This window comes from Microtus ochrogaster, unplaced genomic scaffold (genome assembly GCF_000317375.1).
Source record: "Microtus ochrogaster isolate Prairie Vole_2 unplaced genomic scaffold, MicOch1.0 UNK42, whole genome shotgun sequence".
Lineage (NCBI taxonomy): Eukaryota > Metazoa > Chordata > Mammalia > Rodentia > Cricetidae > Microtus > Microtus ochrogaster.
The window spans coordinates 65341-72287 of NW_004949140.1; the positions used below are offsets into that span (position 1 = coordinate 65341).

At 45.6% G+C, this 6947-nt stretch overlaps 1 protein-coding gene across 1 annotated transcript in view; it reads left to right on the forward strand.

Annotated features, from left to right (window-relative positions):
* The first annotated feature begins 3847 nt into the window (after nucleotides 1–3847).
* Nucleotides 3848–6947, forward strand: part of Akap14 (A-kinase anchoring protein 14) — a 14596-nt gene continuing 11496 nt past the window's right edge. The window contains exon 1 of the mRNA XM_005368879.3: nucleotides 3848–3875. The gene's annotated coding sequence lies outside the window, so the exon portion shown is untranslated. The remainder of the gene's footprint in view (nucleotides 3876–6947) is intronic.

Sequence of the window (6947 nt, forward strand, 5' to 3'; positions counted from 1 at the left end):
TCTCTCTCTCTCTCTCTCTCTCTCTTCTCTATGTAATAAACGTTCAGTTCTGATTTATACTATGCGTCTGCCACATGTCCCTACCCACATGCCCACTCACCATTGGGAACCCGCCACCACTCGGATGGCGGGACCCAGGACCTGCCACGAGCCACTCCGAGGACAGCCAGCATTTCCCGCAGCTAGCTGCTTGGGGAACCACCCGGGGATTTTGGAACATTAATTGGTGCCACGTGACTCAGATATCCTGAACTGGGTTCTTTTTCCACTCCCACCACCAGCTTCAGGGATGGCTTCAATGGTGAGTGTCTCCCCATTCTGCTATGGTTGCTTTCCTTTGCCAGAGTCTTGTTTGGATGGGTCCTGGGGATCGGTCTGCCCGCTTTAGCACTACGCACTTCCCGTGCAGTGCATTTGACCAGGGACCCAGGGTCCCTTAGTTTCTTCATCTTTTTTTTTCCATTTCCTCTCTTTCCTTTTTTCTCTTCTTTCATTGGTTAATCGCCACTTGGCGCAGCCCCCCCCCCCAGCCTCCCTGATTTCTGGGTCACCAGAATCCAGCTAGGCCATAGCACCCCACCCGCAGATAGAGGATGCTCTTCCACGTGGTCTTGGGTGTTCATGCTGTTTTTGCGGGTTTTCACAATTTTGGCTCTGGATAGCATCTGGCTCCCCAGCCTTTAAAATTCCAGCCAGCTTTTCAATTCCAGCATTTTCCCCTCCCCTCTGCGGCTTCTGTTATGTCATGGCGGCTCAGCAACAGAGCAGATCATGCCTTTAAGTCCCTCTCATTAAGCTTCAAATCCTTACAGCTCAAAAATTGTGACTTTTTTCATACAACACGTGGCTGTCACCATCTTGGTGGAGGGCCAGGTGGGTCAGCTGACTTTGTCACCATCTTGGCTGAGGGCCAGGTGGGTCAGGTGACTTTATCGCCATCTTGGCTGAAAGCCAGGTCAGGTGACTAAGCTCTGCCACTTTTACTTCTGCATACCCTGCCTTTTCACCTGGTTTTCACTAAACTCCTCATTTTAACCCTGTTACATATGTTTTGTACAATGCATGCCTTTGATAGGGTCCATCAAAGGCATCCATGTTGTCCAATTCCTGTTCACTCTTTCTGTGTATAATAATTGCTCATTACATCTCATTTCAGACTACAAAATCATAAGTCTCATATTTTAAACTGGTATGTACTTTTAAGTCTCTTACAAAAACGCCTTATATTTAATATTAAGCTGTTCTCTACCATTGTCAGTTCTGCCACTAATCTTATATTACAAGCAGTTTTTTTCTTTCTTTCTGTCTTTTTACGAGTGTGTTTCTTACCTGTTAAGAGCCAGTGCAGTCAAGCTCAGACCCAACCTTCCAGACAGATTCTATGCTGCAGCTATGCCTGATAAACAGCCCTCAACTGCTCAGAGATCTGGGGAATGTGATATTTAAGTATTTAATTATTAAAAAACTTTTCATAACAAGAAGAGACAGGTTGGCTCCTTAGCAGCAACACTCTGCTTCCTCCAAAGAAGACAAATGGGCGCAGAACAACGTCCTTCTGCAGTTCGCTTCAACTGCCAAGCGCTGACCATTGGGCGAAACTGCCTTTCGTCTAAACTAAAGACTTCTAGACATGGACGGAATCACTGGAATCGACAGCCTAGCTGCTCAGGTCAAGGTAGGTCTGTCTTCCTACAGATTTCTTAGCCTACAGGGTCTTCTGGAGCCTGGCAGGCCTGGTGCTAACCAGCAAAAGGTCAAGTGCAACCTTCAGCAACCATGGAGGACCCAAAAGAGTAGCTCTGGGTGCCAACCAAGTAAGTTCTCTGTCATTTTTTTAATCAGTAACTCAAGTAAAATCTTATCCTTCTCAAAGATCTCTGACAATTTGATAGCTGAGAGGTTTTGTCAGGTTACCACACCAAATAAATTTCAAATCAAATTTCTCTCTTATGCTGCCTTCCATGTGTCTAAAACTTCTGTTTTCACAAACCCAAGGAGTTCTTGTGAGTTCCAGGGAGCCAAATTAAAAGATCTTAAACAGGTCAGTTACACCCATCAATTCCCTGGTCCAAAATTTTTTTTCCTTAATTTAACTTTGTTCTTTGTTCTGCCAATACCTTAAACAGGATAAGGGACACCAGACATTTCCGTGCCACAGACACCAGTCAGAAGCAATGAGACCAGCTATGCCAGGATGTGGCCAGCACCCAGCCTTCCCAGGTTCCCCCCCAAAGACGATGCCCACAATCAGCCAGAAGCAGTTTTGAGAATCTGCCGCCCCAATTCCTTCAAACTGTGGTGTCTAATCATCTGCTTTTTATTGTAAGGAAGACGTGGGAATGTTATTCTTTTGGTCTCTGGTCCCTTTAAGGGACAAGCCACGCCCACTCCCAGTGACCTCTGACCCCTGCCCCGCCATCTTGAATCTCTCTTGCTGTCCCCTCTTGGTGTGCGTGCATGTGTCTCTCTGTCTCTCTCTCTCTCTCTCTCTCTCTCTCTCTCTCTCTCTCTCTCCTCTAAGTAATAAAGGTTCAGTTCTGATTCATACTATGTGTCTGTCACATGTCTCTCTCTCTCTCTCTCTCTCTCTCTCTCCTCTAAGTAATAAAGGTTCAGTTCTGATTCATACTATGTGTCTGTCACATGTCCCTACCCACGCGCCCGCTTGCCATTGGGAATCCACCGCCGCTCGGGTGGCGGGATCCAGGACCTGCCATGAGCCACTCCGGGGCCTGGCACCTGCCCGCTGCTCTGCAAGCCCACCTGGGACTTGCCAGCATTTCCCGCACCTAGCTGCTCGGGGAACCACCCAGGGATCTTGGGCAGGCCACTTGGGAACCACCTGGAGATTTTGGAACATTAAGTCAGTTGGCAGCGTGCATGAATTCCATAGCTTAGGGTCAGAAGTTCAAGGCCATCCTCTGCTACTTAGCAAGTTCAGATCCCATACATGAGACCCTGGTTGAGAGGGAGGGAGGGCTCTATAGAAAGACATTGTCTAAAAAGGACAACACCCTCTATTCTAAGCCATGATCATCTTTATTTTTTTGACAAGAAATAGAGAAAAGTTGGGTGGTGGTGCACATCTTTATCCCAGCACTTGGGAGGCAGAGGCAGGTGGATCTCTATGAGTTCAAGGCCAGCCTGGTCTCAGAGTGAGTTCCAGGACAGCCAGGGCTGTTACCCAGAGAAACCTTGTCTCAAAAAACAAAAAAAAAAAAACAACAAATGGAAAAGTGCAAAGCAAACTGTCTGAGTCTGTACAGATATCATTGTTCTACTCTCTCATCCTCAATGCACAAAAGACATCTTTCAGAATAGTTGAACATATTAGAGCTCCTAACCTCAGAATGTGGGCATGAAAAGATGAGATTGTGGTTAATGATGTCAGATAGTTCTGGGTTTGAGCTCTCAGCAATTTGTATGACATCCTCTGTGCCTCAATTCATCCAAATATAATATGAAACACTGGTACCTACATTCTGACGGCATTGTAAAAAGTAGATAGCTTGTTGCAGTAACCTGCAGAGCATACAAAGGCCCAGTGCTTCTTGGCTGAGGAATGTGGCATTGCCAGTCCTCCAGGCACTGCCCTGAAAGCTCATGTCCTGGGAAGAAGCTGGGCTTGCGTCACACAGCTCAGTTCTGGTACTGAGGCCAAATGGCAAGGAGAATGTGTGTTCCTCCTCTTGCTTTCTTTGCTTCTATTGACTGGGGCACATGGGCTTAGCTTCCCTTTGTTCAAAGAGCCATCGCTGCCATGGCAGCATTTGTAAACATTCTCTCCAGGAATCTTGGGGCAAAGCCCTGCAAGAACTGCTAAAGCTTCCCTGGCTAACTCTGCTACTGCTTCAAAAAGAAATCTACTCATTTAGGTACCGGAGTTTCTTTGGGATGGGGGAGGCCTCAACTGGGGACCTGGAGGTTCTATTAATTACCCAGACCCCAAAGAAGTCAGTGGGAGGGACACCTAAGACTGATGTGTCCGTAGATGGGTGAAGTTAAAACTCTTCCTACTTGCCTTCCTCAAGCCCTCCCTTTTTGGTTTGCCGTTGTTACTTTGGAGATGAGGGAATCTATGTAACCTAGGCTGCTTTCAAACTTGCTATGTAGCCAAAGGTGGGCTTTGGAAAGACGCCAGCTGCAGCAAGAGGACAACCGAGGTGGAGGGGAGCGGAGCGGAAAATGAAAATATCAAGGCCTAAATGAGCATGAGTCTGTAGTTATCTGTACTTATTACAGGAATGTTTAAAGGATATGCAGGGATTTATATATAATATATATTATATGTATATAATATATATCTATTTTATATATATATATGGAATGTGGTTGCCTTCTACAGTGTCCACCATACACTTAGGAGCAATGATGCTAAAAAAGGAAACAAAGGGCTGTCTTTCGTGAAAGGGGCTTGCAGCAAGAGTGAGATGGCACAGGGCATAAATGTGGTCCCAGGACTCACGTGGTAGAAAGAGAGAACCAGCTTCTGCAAGTTGTCTTCTGACCTCCACATGTGTGTTGGAGCACCCATGCCCCCTCCCATTAAGGAGTTATAAAAAAAGAGGCTTTCAGGAAGAAGGAGCACAATCTGGACCAGATGAAGATGAAAACAGGCCCCTGAAGCCTTTTGTTAATTAATAATTTTGCATTTCTTTTTCCTATCTTATATATCAGCTGGCTCACAACTGCCTGTAACTCTGGTTCCAGGCCTGGCAGTGGTGGCACACACCTTTAATCCCAGCACTCAGGAGGCAAAGACAGGTGGATCTCTGTGAGTTTGAGGCTAGTCTGGTCTACAAGAGCTAGTTCCAGGACAACCAGGGCTTTTACACAGACAGAAACCCTGTCTCACAAAAACAAAAACGAAAACAAAATCCTCTAGTTCCAGGGGATCCCACCCCCTTCTAGTTTCCACAGTCTCCTGCTAACACACTCAGTCAACTGAACTAAATAAACATGTTTAAAAATTAGCATTCTATTTGCTGGGCAGCGCTGTTGCACATCTTTAATCCCAGCACTCGGGATGCAGAGACAGGAGGATCTCTGTGAGTTAGAGGCCAGCCTGATCTACAAAGTGAATTCTGGGACAGCCAAGGCTACCAAAGAAACCCTGTCTCAAAACAATCAAAAAAACTTAGCATACTAAAATTAGGATAGTTGGTCAAGGAAATACAAAGATGCGGCCATAGTAGAGACAGACAGAGTTCAGCTTGCTGAGGCTTGTAGGAGTTGGAGGGAACCAGACACAAGTCATGTAAGACAGCAGCCCAGAGAAGCTAGAAGTTTCTCTAGGCAGCCACCCAGTCACAGGTATTCCATAGAGGAGGGCCAGCAAGCAATGTAGTTTTCCTCTCACAGGTCCACATGTTCTTCCTGGCATGTGACCTCCCTAGGACACTAGAGGGCCATTTCATGTGGTCTACTCCCGTCAGCCTTCCAGCAAAGCAGGAGACAGAAGATGTGGAAAGTAGCCAGTGTCTGTCTCATTCATAGGGTCGTGGTAGTTAAATGAAACATGGCACATAAAATATCCCAAAATTGGGAGCTTTATTTGTAGAAAAATAAAGAGCTCAGTTTGGAAAAACACCTACTGCCACCCCCCTGCCTTTCATTTATAGGTTTGCTGGCAAGGAGGCTGGCATGGCGTTGTATACCTTTAATCAAGCAGGTGGATGGATCTTTGTGTGTCCAAAGCCATTCTGGTCTACACGGGGTACTCCAGGCCAGCAAACGCTACACAATAAGACCCCTTCTCTTACCAACTCCAATTGGACAGGGAAGGAACCAGCATAGGACCAAACTAGATCCTCTGAATGTGGGTGACAGTTGTATAGTTGGGGCAGACTGAGGGACCACTGGCAGTGGCACCAGGATTTATCCCTGCTGCTTGTACTGGCTTTTTTGGAACCCATTTCCTACAGATGGATATCTTGCTCAGCCTAGATATAGTAGGGACAGCCTTGGACCCTCCCCAAAAAAATGTGCCTTGCCCTCAATGAGGATTTGATGGGGGATGGGGTGGGGAGTAGGTGAAGGGAATGGGAGGATGGGAGGGAGTGGGAACTGGGATTGGTATGTAAAATGAAAAAAGATAGTTTTTCTTTTTAAAAATAATAAATTATAAAAGACCCATCTCAAAAAAACTAAATTTTTTTAAATTAAAAAAAAAAGATTTGCCTGCAAGAAATGATTTACAAGCTAGAAATGATTTCTCAGAAGTGTTTCAAGACTCAAGAGGAAAGATGTAAAAAGGAAAAAAAAACAGAACTCCCGATGGACACACCCCTATTATGTCCACAGTCCTGAGAAAGCTAAGGTTCAGTTATTGTTAACGGTATCAGCAAATGCTGAAGGTATTTGGAAAACTCAAACTGCATTTATGATTTTTTTAAGAAAAACATTTCTGTTCCTTCAAACAGGAACAAAAATTTTTCTTTTTTAAATTTTATGTGTATGAGTGTTTTACCTGCATGTGTCTGTGCACCACATGTGTGCCTTATGCCTGCAGAGACCAGAAGAGAGCATCAGACCCCTTGGAACTGGAGTTGCAGGCAGTTATGAGCTGCCAGGTAGATGCTGGGAATTGAACCCAGGTCCTCTGGAAGAGCAGCCAGTGCTCTTAACCACTAAGCTATCTCTAGCTCCATTCACTTATTTTTTTTTAAGGCAGGGTGTCACTATGTAGCACAAGATGCCTTGGCCTGTTGATAGGGCAGAACTTAGGTAGGCGGGAAAGAAAGAAGTAAATGCTGGGAAGAAGAAGGCAGAGTCAGAGAGCCTCCATGGAGCTACAGGAGATAGACATGCTGAAAGTTTCCTGGTAGGCTACGACCTCGTGGTGATATACAGATTAACAGAGATGGGTTAAATTAAGATGAAAGAGTTAGTCAATAAAAGCTAGAGCTAGCTGGGTGGTGGTGGCGCATGCCTTTAATCCCAGCACT